This window comes from Ambystoma mexicanum, chromosome 1p, assembly GCF_040938575.1.
Source record: "Ambystoma mexicanum isolate Mex_15411 chromosome 1p, UKY_AmexF1_1, whole genome shotgun sequence".
Taxonomy (NCBI): Eukaryota; Metazoa; Chordata; class Amphibia; order Caudata; family Ambystomatidae; genus Ambystoma; species Ambystoma mexicanum.
This window is the reverse complement of record NC_090921.1, coordinates 427,407,898-427,428,838: the sequence shown is the minus strand read 5'-3', so window position 1 is coordinate 427,428,838 and position 20,941 is coordinate 427,407,898.

Sequence of the window (20,941 nt, the reverse complement as noted above, 5' to 3'; positions counted from 1 at the left end):
AAGGATGTTAGATATTTTCTGAGGTTTTGAATCATTATTTTGTAATTTCAGCAGCCAAGGAAAAGGGGATTTCAGAGAACTTCTGGGTTTCCTTGCAATAAAGCATTGCCTTTCATGTAGTTTCCATTTTCACTCTGTGGGCAGCCCAATGACAGGTTTCAGCAGTGTGGTCTCATGTTCCACCACTGACACAGGCAAAGTAGATTGTCAGCCAACGTTCTGGTTTCACAGAGCAATTTTCATAGGTCTAGCGTGCATAGGGCTTTTTGCGGCCATTTTGCTGGTTCTTGTGCCACCAGCACACAGTGATGTCGCAGGGCAGAGCCTAGTGGGTCAGTACATTCCACAATATTTTGGGATTTTGAGGATGATCTGGGTGTCATCTGCATATTTGTAGCAAGAAAGATTGTGTGAGTAGATGATTCCGGCGAGGGGTTTTAGGTAGAAGTTGAATATTAGGGGAGATAGGGATACTCCTTTCGGGACTCCATCTCTTACTGGTGGTGAGGTGGATGTGAACAGGTGGAGGTGCATGATTTGTGAGTGATTTGAGACGAAAGAGGAGATCCATGACAGTGCTGTGTTTCTGATTCCTAGTGTTTGTATCCTGTCCAGTAGGACAGTGTGATCGATGGTATCGAAGGCTGTGGGGAGGTCAAGTAGGATTAGTACAGCGCAGCCTTCTGCGTCAGCTGTTCTTTTTATGTCGTCTCAGATGGAGATTAGGGAGGATTCTTTTCTCCTGAGTGGCCTGAAGCCTGATTGCGCATAGTCTAGGAGGTTGTTGGCTTTGGTGACTAGGCCACGCTGCTTGTATGCTGTGCAGTCCATGAGTTTGGCTGATGTCAGTGAATGGTTGAGGATTGAGTGTGCGTTACTATCTGCATATGTTGAGGCTAGTATGTTTTTTGGAGTGTGGGCGGGCAGGGTTCCTCAGGGGAACCTGAAGGGTGGCTATCTGCTACAAGTGAGTGGAACTCCTGGTGTGAAATGACAGTGAAAGAGTAGAATATTTGTATCGAGGGTGGGTTTTGACGAAGGTCAGCCTGTGGGCGGGAAGGGGGTGGGGGCATGTGTCCAAATTTAGAGATGATGGTGGAGTGTCTGTCAATAGCGACATTGTGGAAGTGTAATGATAAGGTGTCACATAGGGCTTGGGAGACGGATAGGGGGTGGCTGAAGCAGGCTGGGGAATTCAATTTGGATATGATTCTATGCAGTTCCTTGCTTGGGTTTCGAACATTCAGAATTCTGTTCCCATAGAATGTTTTCTTGTTTTTTCTGATGTCCAGTCTAAATGCTCTCGTTGTTCTTGCTAGGGCGGTTTTTTTCTGGGCTGAGAAGTAGTTCTCTCTCTTCATTAGATTCAGGAGTTCAGCAGATCTCTTCTTCCTCAGGTGAACATCTGCTTTCAGGAACTCGCCAATGTTCAGGTCACTTTTAGGAATCACCAATAGAAGCCTTTGATTCTATCCCGTATGAACATAAATTGTTTAGTAAGACTTCATCGATATTCACAATAATCTTCATGCCCAGGATCCAGACAGATGTGAATACTAAATAGTTACAAATAACCAGATGGGAGCTGTTGCAGACGATCAACACTACCATAAAGGGATTCAATGCTATCAAGGAAGTGCTGAGAGCCATACGACTGATGACTTTTCAGGATAGATACATCCTGGACATGATTACAGCTATGGATGGAGATGTTTGTGCCAAAATTGGAGAATCAGTTTGCACAGTCATACCTTCTCACGACAATGAGAATGGGACCTTGACAGAGGCCATATCGATGCTGACGGAGTTACACGTCCAGATGATAGAGGAAGTGGAAGACATTGCTGATGACAGTTGGTTTGGAGCCATATTTTCATGGGTTACACAATGGATGGCAGATATATTCAAGTTCCTTGGAGCCCTGATGCGATGGTATTGCTTGGATTCTGTGTGATCAGGATAATAATTTCGCAATGCAAGGAGACTACAAAGAAAGCTGTAGGAATTAAGATCATGATTGATGTTGAATCAGTATGGAAAACCAAAGAGCTGACAGATGAAGAAATCTGAGACTACGTGAAGGCCAGCATTCATACACCAGAGGGAACAAAGTCCCTGTACTCAAGGAACCACAAGAAGTATGTGGGGAAATTGATTTACTGTAGTCCAAGTGGACAATGCATGCCCATGTCCTAGAGTACTGATGAGCATGTGAAGTCAGCGGGATGCCTGAAAGGCGTCATAAAGATATGGGTCCCAAAGAAGCATTTCTTCATATGAGGATGTCTAGATTTGAAGGTTGATGAGAGAGTGGTCGATGAATCGCCAAGAGGAAGGAGTGTAGAGGTGGTGCCAAGTACCCCCATCCAAAGCTCCTCTCCCATGCTGCCTATATGTTGGGAGACAGAGTGTGAGACATGTACAGTACCAGTGAGAATACATATTCAAAAAAAGAATTTTGGAAGTAAGTTTCCCATTGAGTAAGCCATATATGCATTCACAACAATATGATGGCCATCTGAATGAAATCCCAGAGGAAGTGTCAAAACTGAGCAAAAGAGAAGATTGGTGATGTCATGAAAAAGCAGAACTGACTAACCCAGAAGAGATGCAGAGACGAGAGAACATACGTATTCTATAGGCTCTAAAGAGGAGGTGTTAAAGATGAGCAACATTTTGGGCTCAAGGTGAAGATGCTCATGCTACAGAAATAATGAAGAAGATATCAAGTCATTTTACAATTGTACAGATGCAGTAACGCAAGTAGACAAAGTATTCTTAAAGGCTGGCTATGTAGTGAATAGATTGCAGCGATGCACCAATGTATATACATAGGAAATGTAAGGACTATGGATGATTCCACAACAGACTTTAGCAAAGCTAGATCCTGTGAGCAGAAATACTTTTTCAGTGTGTCGCAGTTAGAAATTGAAAATTTAACCATAGAGGTGAATCAAAGAAAGGCCTGGTTGGCCCAAGACCAGGAAGTCAAAGCCACTGTGGGCCTGAATGTTCGAGCAATGGTTACATAATGTGTGAAGAGAACAAAACTCCTGTCTTAGGTGAGAAGCCGAGAACATTGAAGACGTCAGAGGTTCATCATTTAATAGTATTTTAAATGCAGCAAGACTCAAAAACATGGTCTGCAGTCACGTCTTCAGATGGAAATAGACAGTGGGACGAGCTGTAGCGAAACCAAGAACACAGAATATGCGTATACTCCCTTGAATTCTCTAGTAGAGAGTACATTTCCAAGGCTAAGTTCAAAGCCTTAATTGACTAGCAGGCTGCAAGAGTGATGATAGATGACAGGCTAATTGGTGTGAAGCTAATGACCAGCCCACCAGCACCTGGGTGCCAGCCTGCGTGCTGCTTACGTCTGTGGAATATTACAGGGGGTACAAGGGTGCCACCCAATTATAGAGGATCACATAATAGAGAGCCCTATAGTTTGTATAGCCAATGGGACGTTGTGTATTTGATGACGCTCATAGAAACCTGCACTAGAGGAGGGCTTAGTTGCTCCACCTGATGTTAGAAACCCAATCACCTCCCCTGACAAATATGGAACGTATACCTAGATGTTCCCTGTAAGCCTATCACCTTCCCAAGTAGGTTTTTGTAGTTTGTCACATAGATTGACGTCAATGATGATGAGTTTTTACTATAAAAGATGTTTTTCTTATGATGTGCATTGACTATGGAGATCGAGTCAATTTGTTGATGTTTGTTCTAACGCCCTGTTTTAGATAATTGATATTAAAACACACACACTTTGCCAATTTCCTGAGTCAATTTGGTTATTGATGCTTGAGTATATTCTGCATCTCCATCCATCTCAAAGTATTGCTACCTTGTCTTAAAGGGCTGGGTTGGACACCCCAGTTCAGAACCCTACTCCATCTGTGACATGTCTCTTTACAAAAGCAGCGGCATGACAGGAGAACATCCAATTTTCTCCCTAGGTGTTATTCCAAGCCATCTAACATCCCTTCCAGGGTCTTGTTAAATCTCTCGGAAACCCCCATTTGTTTGGGGAATGGAAAGCTGTAGAGAACTAATCATTCACCCCAATCTCTTCCCATAGCTAAGGACAATTCAATCATTGTTGGCAGATCCCTGAGGTCTAAGGCTATTGGGTCCTTCATCTCAGGTTCCTTTTCAATGGCAGTAGACAACCCTGAGATTGCTATATCCTCTGCTACTGCAGTAGGCACCTTGGTAGCCACTGAGCACACTGCCACAGGAGGCAGGTGCCTCAGTGGGCTTATTTGTATTTGTATTTGTATTTATTGATTTATAAAGCGCCTAACACCAAAGCGCTGTACAATGGAACAACATAATACATAAACAACCAATATAACGGTTGAAGCAAATACATTATGAATCAGTCGACAAAACAGTGAAAAGAGCAATTAACTGAGGGGGATAGGTAGAGAAGGGGAGTGGGAGTGGATGGGGGAGTGGTGGAGAAGGGTAAGAGGGGGGAAGGGTGAGAGGGGGAGGCAGGAGAGGGGGGGAGATAGTCGGGGTAAAGAATAAGGAGGGGGGAGCAGAAGAGGGAAGGAGTTTCAGGGAGGACCTAGACTAGACACTACAGGGGTCTCCAGTCCCTCACACTCGCCAGCAGGAAGAACCTCAGGGCCCAGGGCCTAAAATGCTTCTTCTCTGGCTGCTTATTTAGCCTTTGATATAGTTACTGTTACAATAAGTTTGGATCAGGAAGGTCAGGAAGGTCATGGAGTGTTTTACTGCTAGGCATTATTTGGAGCAATCCCCTCTCCAGTGAAACTACCACTGCCAGTTGGCATTGGCTGGGACCATCACACCCATTCACCGTGAAATCTGGGCCTGTGACATAATTTGCATCTTGCACCGAATATCGCCCTGCAGAGGTACGAGTTGCTGCTGTATCACACAGTGCTAGAGTTTTGTTAACAATAAAGAATACATGATACAAGAAGTCCTGAACGTTTTTACAAATGGGTTTCCACTCAGAAATTCAGACATTCATATGCTAGGATGCCAACACTGATGATGGTCTCATCCATGAGGCTAGCAGTGCCTATGACCAATTTGGGTCTACCCTTACATTCTTGCTCTCCCTTTCTATGGGTCTAGTCCCCACATAGAAAGCATTCATTGGGTGTTGATGGAGTTGGTGCCCCAGTGTTAGAGGTATCATTGCTCTTCTTTTCTGCATATGCTGATGGGCCATGAGCCATGTAGCTGGGATTGTCCATCAGATGTTTGGGTGTCGTTTTTTAAAGAAGGGTGATAAAGAAGGGTGAGATCCATTGCCTACACACCCTCTTTTTGTTTACTTTTATCAGAATCCTTTTCTTTTGCTTTTGGTGTGCTTACCAGAGCCTTTTTCTGGTCACCAGTATTCAGAGACGTATCGGCAGACTTTGCATGCTCCATATGGTCGATGATATTTTTGTCCACTAGATGCTGGTGCAACTGTGACTTACAATGTTTGTGAATATACTTGCATGCAACCCAATTATAAATTCCTTCATATGTGTCAACTTTGTTACCAGCGACCGACCCACTTAGATATTTCAAGGACATTTGACAAAATGGCTCAAAAATGTGGTTGCCCTTTTTCCTCTAAAACTCATAAAGTATTGTTGTTGGTCTTGAAAAACTTCCTGCGAAGGGGGGTCTTTATTTTGGAATAAATGGGCCACTCCTAAGGAGGTAAATGAATGATGTGTTATTATGGGACTCATCAGGGCTGCAGCTATCAATCCCTCTCTACCACATGAAGCTGGATGGCTAAATCCAGTGCTTCAAACCAGTCAAGGATGTCTTTCCTCACCTCATGGGATGGGCTACGTCATTGCAAATTTGGTGCCTCGGCTTTCCTTGGGTGCTACTGCTTGAAACTCTTCCCGGAACCTCAGCAGTTTGTTTGTGATTCTCTCTTTTCCTTCCAGCTGTAGGTTGTGCCATTCTAGCATCACTGCATCCTTCTGTTTCTGTGCCTCATCTCTCTGTTAGTCCAATCCCTTGCTCTACTAGAAGGAGGGTTCTATCTGCTAGGTTGACCCAGTGAGATTGTGCTGGGACCTGACAAAGACTCAGGACCTAAATGAAGCTTTGGACCTAGTTAGGGCTCATGTTCTTTGGGACACCTCGTTACCTGCCCTTTAGGAAGGATGGCAGAAAAAGCTGTCACTATCAGTCGCTCATCCACCACCATACCTCCTACTACAATAGGCATCTGGCTTAGGTGCTCAAAATCACTACTCGTGCCTGATCTCCTCCATCAACCTTGCTTTCTCTTAAGATTGGAGCCTTCACAGCATTTCAGGTTTGCTAACCTTACTGCCACGGGGAGTACCATTTCCTGACATAGATCAAGATGGGCATTAGATTTGAAGTTCTTCACAGAATCCATGTTCAGTTCCATTGTGCAACAAAAAATACCTTGCAATGTTTCTAATGTTGTTTTTACAGTCTTTTATTTTGGCTGACTAAGCTGTAGATGCAGTCGGCTCCAGATCCAACCACTGGCCACCAGTGTGACAAAATGACCATTGCTCTGAAAGAGTACAGGGATGACTAGTGAATAAATCTCCTACTCAATCTACACTACCACTAAACCAACAGTGATCCCAGTCATAAAGTGGAAACAGGCACAGCCTGACAGGTATACCTCCTACGCTTCTTGGGGTTATTCAGAGCTGAGGGCAGCCCATACATTTCAGAAGGGGTATGAGCTAGCAGACAAAAGATCCAAACAACAATATCACTGTGGTCCCATATCAAAAGGATGCCCAACCAAGTTTGGATACCTTCAACTAAAAGTGTAACCACACTAATCAAAAACAAAATAACCCACCCGTGTAAAGGGAATGCAAACCTTCGAATAAAAGGGACACTCAGGGTTTGAAGACAGGCGTACACAGACAATATTTTCAGCAGAAATGTCAAAGTCACTGAAGATGTCTTTAAATAAGTTAGAGAGTGGTGTTGTAGAAGTCATTAGGAATAGGGGGGCAGAACCACTATCAGTGCCTTACTTGGCAGGCTTTGTGGTGTTGAACTAGGAGTGTGGGCCCTTTCAGCGGCAATCTGGGGTCAAGTGGGTGAGTAGTGTTAAAGGGTTCAAACAATATGGTGCAGGTTGAGATTAGAGATGGTTTATGGGTCAAAGACACTGGTAAATGGTAGGTTGTGTCAGGTCAATGGTGCTGGAAGACTCATCAGCCTCAGGAATGGAGAAGCAAAGATTGCCTTCTCTGGCAAGCAGGCTCAAATGGCTCAAAATGGCATTGTGGTACTGCAGCAACAATGACATGGGGCCCAGGAATCTGGTAAACAGACACGCAGTGTTTAGTCGGGAATGCTAGAAAACACAGTCAGTCTTGGATGCCGAGACAGCAGAGCTGCAGCATCAGTGTCAAGTGAAACCCAGAGATGTATGAGGCGGTTTGGTGTTGAGGTCAAACGATGACTCTGTCATTTCCATTGCAGCAGCTTGACACCATCGAAGGTTTCCAAACCGGCATCAAAGCCATTTGGAGATGCAGGCAGAGACAGGGGTCAGGTCCTTTATTCATTGGTTGCTTTCTTCTGCACTTCCCAACCGGGAAGATTTGTAGAGAGCACTTGCAGGGTTCTGTCACCTCCAGTGAGCAGGTTCCTTGATACCAGTGATCTTACTTGCAGAAGCCCAGTAGCCATTGTCTAACCAGATGGCCATCCTAAAAATGTCTTTTGGATAGTTAGAGGTGAGAGGGGGTAAGAGCTTTCCTCTTTCTTGGAAATCCTGGTCTTCGCCTCTATGGCAGAGGGCATCTGAGGACATCTGAACAGACTGTACTCCAAACCAGGTCTAAATCTACATCAACTAAGGGGTGGGTATTCCCTCCAATAGTGGCAAAAGGCAACAGTGGATTGTTTCCCTCTAACCTCCTTTAGGATCCAATCCTGACTGCTGTTCAGAATCTTCTGCTTGGTGATATCATAACATAGTGCTTTGTGTGCAGGAAATGGGAGTCCTAGGAAAATCCAAGATGGTGCACCCCTTCTCTAACTGGAAAGTTCTCTCCTTGGCTGCTCTACGCATAGCCCTGGTGATATCGCCTTTGGCCTGGTAGGTCCTACCCTTTGAAGCACTGGAGATCTCTGGGAGGTGACATTCCTTTAAAAGGGAAGACAAAAAGGCTTTTGCTGAGGCAGAACACAAATGCCTTGTTTTGGTAGAATCTAAGCCCCGAACAGTGAATACACAGCAGCCCCAGACAAGTAGGGTCAGGAATAACCAAGTCAATAATAACATTATATCAATAGGCTTTGGTCAGTATAAATGCAGAGTGCCAGAGATCACAATATCATGAACAGAGATTGTGTATATATACATTTGGCAGCTGGCACCAGATCCTGGAACTCATAATGAAATAATGTAATTCCACCCCTGCTTTACCCATGGTTAAAGTTGTCAACTTTTGGTTTGAACAGTTACTGGCTGAAATACAAATGTCACTTTGTGACCGCCATGTTGCCAAACCACAAGGTAGCTGCTGGGAGGTGCCAGTAGACAGCTCAGCAAAGTCACCTGTATGCTTTATGTTTCTTTATCATGGAGCTTTATGAAAGAGGAGTCGTATGAGCAAATGTGTTTAGTTGTGCATAGACAAACTGTTTACGTTTACATTACACCTAATACATTTTTATCTTAAAACAGTTTCAGTTCCACTAGGCTTACAATTAAAATTCTTACCTTATAATGAAAACCTTTTCATTTAATTACTACAATAAAAACGTATTTAATTTACTAACCCTTTTTTTAAATTGACTTTACTCACTACAAAAGTAGCATACTTCACTACGATTCAAAAACCTAATAGCCTTACAGACTTCGTATGGGGTAATTATCACTTGAGATAATGGCCCTCAACTTGGTTGACTTGGTCATCACTTTTGGAGGGGTCATTATCCCACTAAAACAGTCTTAGTCAAACCTTTTGATGCTGAACCTCTAACCCCTATGCCTGATTAAAATATTGTTGTTGAGTCCCCCTTCAGTAAAAATAGTGTTGCAGCGCTCCCCAGATACTATAAATGCTCATATTGTGCATTGAAAGCAGTCACTGGACTCTCTTTTTGCAGAGCCTCGGGCCCTCTATGTCCATTCAAGCGGTCCAGCCCCACAGTTTGAAGACCACTCACTCCCTCTATTTATAAGATTATATTATTAAATAGGGAGTTTGGATAATCTCATAACCAAGGGAATATGATTATCTGAATTAATTATTTAATGTGATACAGTTTTATATACAAATAAAACTTGACACATTCAATCAAACAAATAATATTAACCAAACTAAAGTAATAACCAATAAATATAAAACGTATCAAATTTTGTAAAATCGAAAGCAAACATCAGCACCCTATGAATCATTTTGCAATCGCAATCATAATCAAATCGATGGTACAACACCGCTCACAGCTAAATGTCCAAATGTCCAAATTAGTATTTTATTTCATTAATCCCCTGTTACGGATCTCTCGGACAGTATGGAAGGTAGCCTTAGCACCCCTTTGGTGATAATTACTTTTTCCGCTTCAGACCAGATTCTAAAGAGGGCTAAGTGCAGCCTGGAATTAAGGGTATTAATACATTGGTACCAAAACTCAATATCCCTTAGATGTTCAAGGCAATGTACAATTTCCCCGGGATTTTTACTGTGACTAATACTCATCATCGGGCATTGAGTTAATATTTGTCTCACCGTTTCTGGCTCAGTATGACTCCCACATATTCTACAGTGCCTTTCTGGCAATTAAACTTGTCTTCTCTGTTTTTATCCTTAAAGGATTGTCAGTATTGTAGGGTCTCATTTCGAGTTTGGAGGTAACTGAAAAATATTGGAGGAAACAGAATTACCACTTTTTTTGTAGTCCTCCTGATTTAAAATTAATAACCAAAAAGAGGTAACGCCTTTAGCATATGCATGAAGGTAACATAGAAGAACTACCGCAAGTGAAATTACCTACTGGCGGTAATTACTCAATTTCCAGAAATTCTATGGGACTTAAGAATGGGAGCTTACCTCAACTCATAATCAAGTGGATATTCCACAGTTACCAGTGGTGGAAACTGCAATTCTGTTCGGAAGACTTAGCACTGCGAATACTTCCAATCTAGTAATGAGGCACAGTATTATTCATACCATTCATTTATGCATTTATGCAACGGGTGCCACCATTAATGGTGGCACCCGTTGGGATGTCCTCTTGGCCCCCTTCCGCTCCTCTAAGGCCATCATTAATGTCTACGCTAATGGGACTGTGTTGGTCCAAGGCCCTCAGGCCAACCTTCACCTCTTTGATAGACGCTTCCCTCGCCTCATCAACTTCCTTTCCTCCCCTGCTGTCCCCCCCCTGTCTTCGGCTACCTTGCCTCTACCCTCCCTCCCTGCCCCCTCTCGCACTCCCTCTTCACCTCCTTCTTCTACACCTCCGCAGGGCGTACCTCTGATCTGTACCCCTCCCCGGAAGTCATTCAAGGATGGCAACCTTCTCCACTTTGCCACTCTCAACTCCCGCTCTGCTGTCAAACATTCCTCTGATATCTGTCGCCTTCTTGAGGAACTGGACCTTGACGTCCTCGGTCTCACTGAGACATGGTTCACAGCCAGCTCTGTCACGAGCTTTGACACACTCCTACCTGAAGGTTACAAGATCCTCTCTGTGCCCAGGCCCAACCGTGCAGGGGGGGGGGTGTTGCCCTTATCTTCCCTGAGTGGATTCCTGCCACTGTCACTCCTACGCAGACCTACTCCTCTTTTGAATGTCTTGTCTGCCAACTCTCTCTCTCTCCTAGCCATTCCCTTACCGTGGCTACTATCTATCGGCCACCTGGTCAAATTTCCTCCTTCCTCTCTGAGTGGGCTGACCTCTCCTCCTCACTCCTGTCCTCTACCACTCAACTCCTCTTTCTTGGGGACTTCAACATCCACCTAGATGCCTCCTGTCCCCCCACTGGACTCTTTCGTGACCTCTGCGACTCTCTCTCACTCTCTATTCTCCCGTCTGGGCCTACTCATTCTGCAGGGCACACTCTTGATGCTCTGATCTCTTCTGACCTTCCCCTCTCTGTCCCTCTCTCCACTCCTCTCTCCTGAGTGATCACTTTCTCCTATCCTCCCACCTCACCCTCCCTACCCCACAGGCAAAGCCACCCTCATCATTGCCACCCACCTTCTCGGTCATCCGACCCATGAAGCGCGTGTCAGTTGCGGCTTTCGCTGCCACCTTCTCGCCCCCCCTCCCCCTTCGGCTGACTCCCACCCTGACACAGCCCTCTCCTTGCTCCACTCTGCTGTATCTGATACTCTTGATATCCTTGCCCCTGTCATGAAAATCCGCCTGAAGCCCAAAGCCAAATGTAACTCCTGGTTTGATTCGGATCTCGTCACCCTAAAACGCAAGTGCAGGGTGGCAGAGAGGAAATGGCGTGCTTCATGTTCATCCTCTGACAAACTGGCCAGCCGACTGCTCCAAAGGCAATACCGTCTCTCTGTTCTCACCAAGAAGAGAGCCCTTATCCAAGCCCGCATCTCTGCGGCATCTAACAACTCGGCTGAACTCTTTAAAATCTGCAAGGAGCTTGCCAACCCTGCTGCAGTCTCTACCTCTCCTGTCCCCTCCCAGGCCCTCTGCACTGCACTGGCCTCCCACTTCATTTCTAAAACTCAGGACATCCTGTCCTCACTCTCCTCCTATCACCTCCCCCCCTCTCTTCCCTGCTCTTCCTCTGGCCCTTCTGCAGCCACCCCTCCTCCCTCCTTCTCTGCCTTTCCCCTTTTTTCTGCTGACGAGGTTTCCAGACAAGTCCGATCTATGAAAGTCTCATCTAAACAGATTCACCCCTGTTCCTCCAAAACTATCAAGGACCACATCGACTCCCTGGCTCCTGCCCTGGCTGACTTTTGCAACCACTCCTTCGCCTCTGGAGTCTTCCCATCCCCCCTCAAGCACTCCCTTGTGCACCCTCTCCTTAAGAAACCCTCTGCCGACCCCTCCTGTCCGGCTAACTATCGCCCAATCTCCATCACTCCCTTCCTGGGCAAGCTCCTGGAGAAACTGGCCATCTCCCAGCTTAACCTCCATGCTGAAGCTGTTGATAGTCTCCATGACCGTCAATCTGGCTTCAGAGCGGCCAGAAGCACGGAAACTGCTCTCCTGAACATCCGTGAGGACCTGCTCTTGAACCTCGACTCCAACACTCCGTGTGTTCTCGATCTCTCTTCTGCCTTTGACACTGTCAACCATGCCATCCTGCTCAACCGTCTCCATGATAACCTGGGTATCACTGGTCAGGCTCTGGCGTGGCTGACCTCTTTCCTTTCCAATCGACCCTCCCAGGTCCAACTTGGGTCCTTCCTCTCTGACATCTTTTTCTCCACCTGTGGCGTTCCCCAGGGATCTAATCTCTCTCCCTGGCTTTTCAACCAGTATCTGGCACTCCTTGCCCACCGCATCGCCGCCCTCTGCCCCAACTTTCAGTGCTATGCGGACGATACCCAGCTCATTTTCAGGCTACCCTCGGCCTCCTCCTCTCCCTCCCTCATCTCTGACTGTCTGTCTGCTATCCAGGAATGGTGTGCTGCCAATGACCTCTGCCTTAATGCTAGTAAGACTGAGATCCTACTCATCGGCACACCCACTCCCTCCTTCCCTGCAGCTCTCTGGCCGGCCTCTCTTGGCCCTCTTCCTGCTCCTACCTGCAAGGCAAAAAACCTTGGGGTCATCTTCGACTCCACACTCTCCTTCTCTCCTCATATATCTGACATCTCTAAGAAGTCACATTACCAGCTGCACCTCCTCAGAGGTATTCTTCCCTTCCTCTCCTTCCCCCAGAAGCTCACTGTCTCCCGAGCCCTGGTTCTCTCAAAGCTGGACTACTGTAACAGCCTCTATCTTAATCTGCCTGCCTCCACTCTCCGCCCTCTGCAACTCATCCAGAACAGAACTGCGAGACTTGTCCTTGGCCTCAAGCCCAGGGACCGTATCTCTCCAGGACTGAAATCTCTACACTGGCTCCCAGTGGCTGCGAGGATTAAGTTCAAAACCCTCTGTATTGTCCACAAGGCCTTCTGGGGCCTGGGGCCTAAATACCTTCAACTCTCTCTTCCTAAATGTCTTCCTTCCCGAGCCCTACGCTCATCCGTCTCCAACTCCCTCAGGGTCAGCCGCTTCTCGAAGCAACGAGCTGGGGGTAGATCTCTCTCCGCGGCAGGGGCCTCCCTCTGGAACAGCCTTCCTGCCTCCCTGAAACTTGAGGAGAACCATCTCCGGTTCCGGAAGCACCTCAAAACCTTCCTCTTCACTTCTGCTTTCTCTCTCCCTCTCCCCTGCTAAATTCTTCACCTAAACTGCACTGATTTTGCAACTGGGCCACTCTCACCGACCTCGGTCCTGGGCCCAGTCACTCTTCACTTGCACTGCCTCCCTGGCAACCCCTGCACTGCGGGACTGTCTCTGTATCCCTACAGCCCCCCCCCCCCCCAGCACTTGTCTGCACTTGCCTTGCACTTGCCACCAGCTGGCCCTATTTATTTATTATTTTATTTCTATTCTACTTATTTGTACTGCACTCCCCCCCTCCCCCTTCCCCTTGCACTTTTTCCCTTCCCCCTACCCCTGCACTTGCGCGGTCTGAATGACACCTGGCCTAGTAGGATCGTTGTCTGTCTTCCCCTTGTTCCCCCCTCCCTGCCTCGTCGCGCCTTGAAACACTTGTGTATAGGCGCGTTAGAAATGTCATATCATATCATATCATATCATCACTGCCTTTTACATAATAATACCCGATACCTTAATGCTAAGAAGCAATTGTTTACGTTATGCACTGCATACATGAAAATTGTGCCAATTTATGAGTTTGGTGGTCATTTGGCAGTAAATCCACCGAATTACTGCCAATCTCGATTGTCATTGCCACCACTCAGACCCATGAATTTACCACAGGATTACAAGTGGTGATGGGACAGAGTAATTCCCAATTTTTAGAGTCCATAGGATCCCATGGGGATTTTTGGTGGATTTACCGCCAGAGGATTTAATGTGCGGTAAATTCAGCGATTTGTGGCGGTAAAGTGGCATCTCCATCTTGTTCACTTAACCTCCAAATGTATAATTCGGCAGTGCAGGAACAACGGGTGTAGTTCCGTTACTGCCATAAATATGTGGCAATAACAGAATTACCACCACTTTCTTCCCACACCCCCAAACTTGAAAGGAGGCGCTACATTTTTATAGCTACTTTGCTCTGTATCGGTACCCATTTAATAATGTGAACTGTTATGTTAATGCACTAGCAGCATGTCTGGAGTTGTAAGGGTCAGCAATGTCCCAGTTCTGATGCCACAATGAATATTAATTGAGATGATAAACCTTCCGTTTTAAGGTATCCTGATAACATTGGTAGTGCGACACCCAAATCTGACAGGGTTATATTTGTCTTATTGGCAGTTTATAAATGATTCCCAGTCACTGAAGTACCCTTAGCTGTTGCTTTAGAGGCATAAAACGCACATTCATATATGGAGGCCTCAAGTTTACCCATTCGAGTGGGAGTACATCATGCAGTCCTGGTTTTATTCTTGAAGTTTTGCCTTTCCCATTTTAAATTCAGAACTTCAATGCCCAGAATACACAGCCAAACCCAGATCCTTCATACATATATGACTGAATCTGCTGTTTTACAGTATTGTTGCAAGAGTCTCTAGTGCAGCAAAAATACAATGTCGGTACGAAGCTGGTTTCACTTCACCTGCATTAATTGTATTCATAAAGTATATAGTAAATGTTCTCCAATGGCAAGAGACAGTATTCTCTTTTGTTTCAGGGCATTCGTAAAGCAATCTGCTAAACCTGGCAGTTATTGCCCATCATGTCCTGTTTTCCCTTTGCATTCTGTGATTTGTAGTCCTTTCTTTTTAACAGCAAATGCAAAACTATGAATCCCAGAATGTAAAGTAACAAGCATTGGCAATGCCAACAGTTTGGGCTTTTGTGAAGGCATGAGAAAGTCTCTTGCCAGGCCCTTCCGTAATTGTATTAACTCACCATTGATGGTAGCAGGTGCAAAATGATGTGAGTACATGGGCATCTAATAGCAGTGCCTGGAAAATGCCTTATATTTAGACACACGTCCAAGCTATTGGCTTTGCCCAGCTTGTTTTTAACAGGACTTCAGTGAAGGACATGCACAGTGCTTATAAATAGAGTATAAATAGAGTGGCTGAAGCCAGACCTGGATAAGACATTTTTATTACACCAGTAGCGGTTTTGTAACTCCAATTAAGTCATTACCTGCTTGGAAAAAACAGTGTCAGGCACTTCCAGTGCAAAGTTTGATGGTATGGATTGAGTAAAGCAAGCTCCAAGGGGACCCATGAGGAGGTGTTTTGGGCATGGAGGAGCGGGAAATGAATGGGCAGTCAATGGCTGGGAAAATAACCAAACACCTACAAGCTTTATTCCTCATATCCCGTTTCTCCCTATCTGTACTGTAATACAATCGTTTTGGTTTATAGGTGACTGTGACACCTGATAGGCCTAACCAAAAGGGAGTTTATGGAAGGCTAGGAGGGCTAGGCCAGATTATGGCACATATCAGGTAGAGCCTAACTCTGCCCCAGCCTTCCCAACCATCCAGAGTCACCAGCTGTATAGAAATATCTCATGTCTCTGCTGTTCAGTTAGATGCAGCTCATAGTTTGTCATTGAGGGGGGCCCCACACATGGATGGTATTGTCTTAATTGTTTGCTTTTGTATAGTGCAGACACAATTCGACATGATACAACAAGAGCCCCCAGATATTCCAAAAGACTGTCTATTTGTGGCGAGGGTTGCCACCGGTCCGGGTTTAAGCCGGGGCTGGCCGGGTGTCCGAATTTCCTTTCTGTAGTCTGTTTTTTTTCTGCTCCTGCGGATTGTAGACAGAGATTTGTAATCTCTAAATTAAAAAGGTCTGCTTTCTGCCAGTGCTGCTGAGACACACAACCTGCTAAGGGGGGCTGGTTGAGGTCAGGTGTTTGCTGCCCAGAACTTTCATCTTTAAATTCTGGCACACTCTCAGCTGTGATGCACTTTAATTATCTGCACGCGGGAGGTGCAGAGTCTGAAAAAACACAGGAGATCCTCACACAAATTAATTTGCAAAAGAGGTTATTTGGTGCCTTAGAAGACCAGTAGAGGGATGAAAGCAAACATATTTAAAATGGACAAAACATATATGTTTTCTTTATCTAAAAATGTGTTATTGTAAATATATAGTACAAATGAAATAAATAAACATGCTAGTTCTGTTTTGTTCAGTTAATACATATTTTTTAAATGGGAGCTTAGCCAGTTTCATAGCCAAGGGAATGTGTCTTTGTAGAGTAAACCTTTCTGTGTTTTTATGCTTTAGAACACTTGCAGTGCCTAGTGCCATTCATACAACTGTTTTAAAAAGCACTAGCTTCACCTAATAGCACCTGTTACTTGGGCATGCATATATGAAAACACTTTTGTTACTGATCATTTTCTAATTCAGTTTGGGCTGTCAGATTCACAGACATCCTGCGGTGATGTCAAACTTGAATGCATTTGCACTCTATTATTATTATTATTATTAGTATTATTATTATTATTAGTAGTAGTAGTATTATGGTATTTATTGAGCACGGGCGTAGCCTTGTGAAGCACCGTAACTCTTTACAGAGACATACAACAGTACAATGCATAACGGAGTGCTTTTAAGAGGTAACAACAGAACAGATATATAGTGGGCGTAGGATACAGAGGGGCACAGAGGAGGGGTACAGCTGTACAGGGTGGTGGGAAGGAGAGACACGGACAGCGTCGAGCGAGTCAGGTTGCACAGGGGGTGATGTGATGGACTAGATGTTGAGGAGGAGAGACTCCTTAAAGAGGTGGGTCTTGAGTTCTTCTCTGAATTGTAGGAGTGTGGGGAGAGTCTGATGCTGACGCAGAGGAGGTTCCATAGTCTTGGGGCATAGGCAGAGAAGGCTTGTTTTCTGGTCCGTTCCTTTTGCAGTGGCAGATTTCAAGTCTGCAAGTGTCCTGACTTCTGGTCACCACCACCACCACCGCTGTCCACCGGAGATGCTGGAGATGCTGGGTTTCTCTGCAAGGAAGCTGGGTGACTTGAGGGTGACAGCCTTATTAATGATGCACCAAGACTTGAAGGTGATCTGTGTGTACAGTGAGAGCTAGTGAAGGTCGATGAGGGCCGGAGTGATGTGGTCATATTTGCACAGACCTTGCTCAGGTGTGAGGATGCGTGCAGGACACTTCTCTGAGGCACAAGGGTGGATGACGAGAGTGAATAAAAAAACATATAACATAATAAACCCAACCAACCAGATATATCTCTTAATTTATTTTTTGGTACATGTGAAATAGTTCTAAATAACTTAACACATAGCCATATAATAATTCATCTAATTAGAAACATAAATATCACATAGTTACAGTTCTTAGTACAATACATTAAAACAATTCCAATAATTACCATACATTACGAGTATTTAAAACAGAAATAGAATATCGCTTTCACGGCCCAGCAGCGGGGCAGACATGGGGTTTAACATCCTGCCAGCCCGAGCTTTGGTAGCCCTGAGTGAAGCGATGGTCTCAGCTCGGGCTGTGGGCCGTTAAACCCCATGTCTGCCCCAGCCTGGGCATGAAAGCTATTCGCATCCCAGGATTTACCAAGGTACGGATAGTTTTCTATTTTGTTACATCCAACGGGAGATCAGCTCTGCGTGAGCCCATCTACCATTGGAGAAAAAGAAATGTAAAAAAATGGCCGCCACCATTGAAATGGAAAAGGGACTAGGCCTTTTTCCGGATGACAACAGCCATGGAAAACATGTTCCAAAATGGCTTGCATCATCCGGAAAAAAGGACCTAGGTTGGCTCACCCTCCCCAGGTGTGAATATATGTATGTATAACATAGGAGTCATAAGCGTAACACAAATCATCTAATGTCAGCAACATCAATCTGAATCCATCAATGTTATTGTCAAAGCTGCCGATCTCCCAGAAAATCAATATCCCCCAAACTGGTCTGTTTTTATCTACTGAGAACTGTTGACCAGATCCCCTAAATATCGGATTAGTGAATCCTGCATTCTAGTACATTGAGTAAGCAAATGCCTAGTGCTTTTCATTATGTGAAGCAACTTACATACTCTACTGACCCTGTCGCCCCATGCTATCTTCCTTTTAACTCCCAAAATTAGAAAAGAGGGAAGTTAAAATGCAACATCGTAAGAAATCTCCGGTGTTCCGAAGAAGGCGAGAGCAAGAGGTATTTATAAGGTTGCAAAAAAGGGAACATCTGTGAAGAAAATTCAGCAAACATTTTTCTCCATTAACTCGATAGCATTCATTCTCTAATAGCATTTCCGGTGTTTGTTCATAAATTCTATTTTCAGTTTATCAAACCTCTTATTCCAAACAGGATTCCCATTAATAAAACTAGTTTGCATTTTTTCACGCAACATTTTACCTAAGATACCCAATAAAGGCCTATCATATGTCACATAAATGTTCATATTAAATATACATACATATGCCTCCAACATAGCATCAAGAGAAGTAAAACCTAACTCCAAGCTAATACATTGGATGGAGGTACATTGGCGTATTCCTAATCTCGGTCTCTAAAATGTTCCTTCCAATTTCTCCAAAAATAGATATACATCCTCTAGAAAACTGGACTCAGTACCATACGTAACAATTTCCACTGTGTGCTGCTTACAGATCTTAATCCATCCATGAAATACCCCATTGTATGATTCACTAAATATCTGATTCCAGCATATCGTGCATGAACTTTATTATAAATCCTATCTCATATGGAATCCTCCATATTGGAGCTGCAAAATTGGATACCCAAATATACAAATTTCCTTAACTCCATTATTTCATTATCAGCCAGATCCCATTTCATAATGAATTTAACCTACTTGGAACCAAAATGCACATGTATCGCTTAAGTCCTAACAGAATTTGGTCCATAAAAACAGTCTCATCTACATATCCCAACCAGGTAAAGGGATCCCACCGAGCGTTGGAGGGTAGTTATTAATAGAATGTAACATGTCTGGCAAGTCTGCTAGTTACAAATCAAACAAAGCAGGAGCTTGGATGCCTCTGCTTAAGGCCAACATTTACTCCCACAGACTTGGATAAGGTACCCCTCTGGTTCAGCCCTATTCTTACCAGACATTACTGAACATTGCCCGTCCTTTCTTGGAAAAAGATGTCTGTCAAGGTATGCAGAGTCATGTAATTTGTGGGCAGGGCTTCTAGTTTGCATTAAGGAGAGGTGGTAACCCCATCTATGGTGGGAACCTCAGGGGCACTGCACTAAACTTTGCAGCCAAGCTAAAGGCCTCCTGTACACATTTGAAGGTATTTGTATTGTATTGGTTGTGCTTTAATTAAACAGGTGGTTGTGCGCTATAATCAGAACACTGTACAAGAAACAAATACAGACAGCAGAGCAAACCCTCAGAAGGGTGCTTTATAAAATGATGACTAGGCAATTAAGGATCCGGGTAGAGGAGAGGAAACAATTTTAGTAGGAGTAAAGGTTAGGGACCACACAGACAGACAATAGAGAAGATTTACAATGTGTACATATGGCAAAATAATCATATCAAGGTTGATAACAAGTGTATCCAATGATGGAGAGGAGGTGATCTAGGAGTGTGGGGAGGATGCAGGGATTGGACAGGGTCTCCAAAGGAGGAGAGGAGATGAAGTTTAATGGCAAATTTGAAAGCAGGGACTTTGATGAAACTGTTCATTTGAGGGGTGAGTGAATTCCAGTGATGAGGGTTAGTAAGAGAAAAATTATCATAGGTGAGAGGCAGAACAGGAGGGGGTTTTGATAGTAAGATTGAGTAGGACACTGCAACATAGGCTATGAGATGGGAACTAACAGGTGATTAAGCGAGACAGGCCATGGAGTGATTTAATGATAATTTGAAGATGGAATGGTATGGTGGTCAGAAGTGGTAGAGGAGCTAGGAAGGATTTATAGAGTGCCAATTGGAGATTAAGAATTGTTTTAAGGTGGAGAAAAAGGGGTATAGAGGGAGGTGCATGAGAAGCATGCCATAGTAATCACGTCTGTCGACCAAGGTCAAAGGTGGAAATGAGAGCTTCAGTGGAGTGCTAGGTGAGGAGGGGTGATTTTATTTTTAGATGATTATTATTATTATTTATTATTATTATCAGATCAACTTTACAGTGGTCACAGTAGACATTGTTGGGTGTCTTGGCCCACGTTCAAGTTATTATGCTGCAACACTTGGTGCTGTAGGCTTAGGAAATCCAAGAGGGCGGAAAAGCCCACATTTGCGCCAGAATCCTGGAGAACCACGCAGTTTTGCGCACAGCAAAATGGTCGCCTGACCTGCCACCCACCAGTGCGAGCGTGATAGGCCAGGAGTGCCATGAGTGAAATGTGTGCCAAAGGAAAAACATCAGTACCGGTGGCTAAAAAAAAAAAAAAAAAGCGCTTTGAAATCACCTTTGTTTCTCTGAAATGCAAGCTAAAAATGCCTATTTTAAACATCGCAAGATATTCAAAAATCTCAATGAACACCAGCAGACATTTGGCAGAATATATTCTTCTGTGCATACTAAATCTAGAAATAGAAAGAGCCCAAAACAATGTTTATAATAAAACTGGCTGAGCTGTGGATGTCAGCAGCTGAAGTGAAATTGGACTGAAAGACACTAAAATCTAAATGTTTAAAATAAATGAGTGACCTACTGTTGAGTGTCACATAGTTTACAACTGTTGAAATGTCATAGTTTTGAACTTAGAATCAGCGTTCTAGCTGCATGTGTAAAAATTGCAAGTGTGGTTTGAATGTAGAAAACTG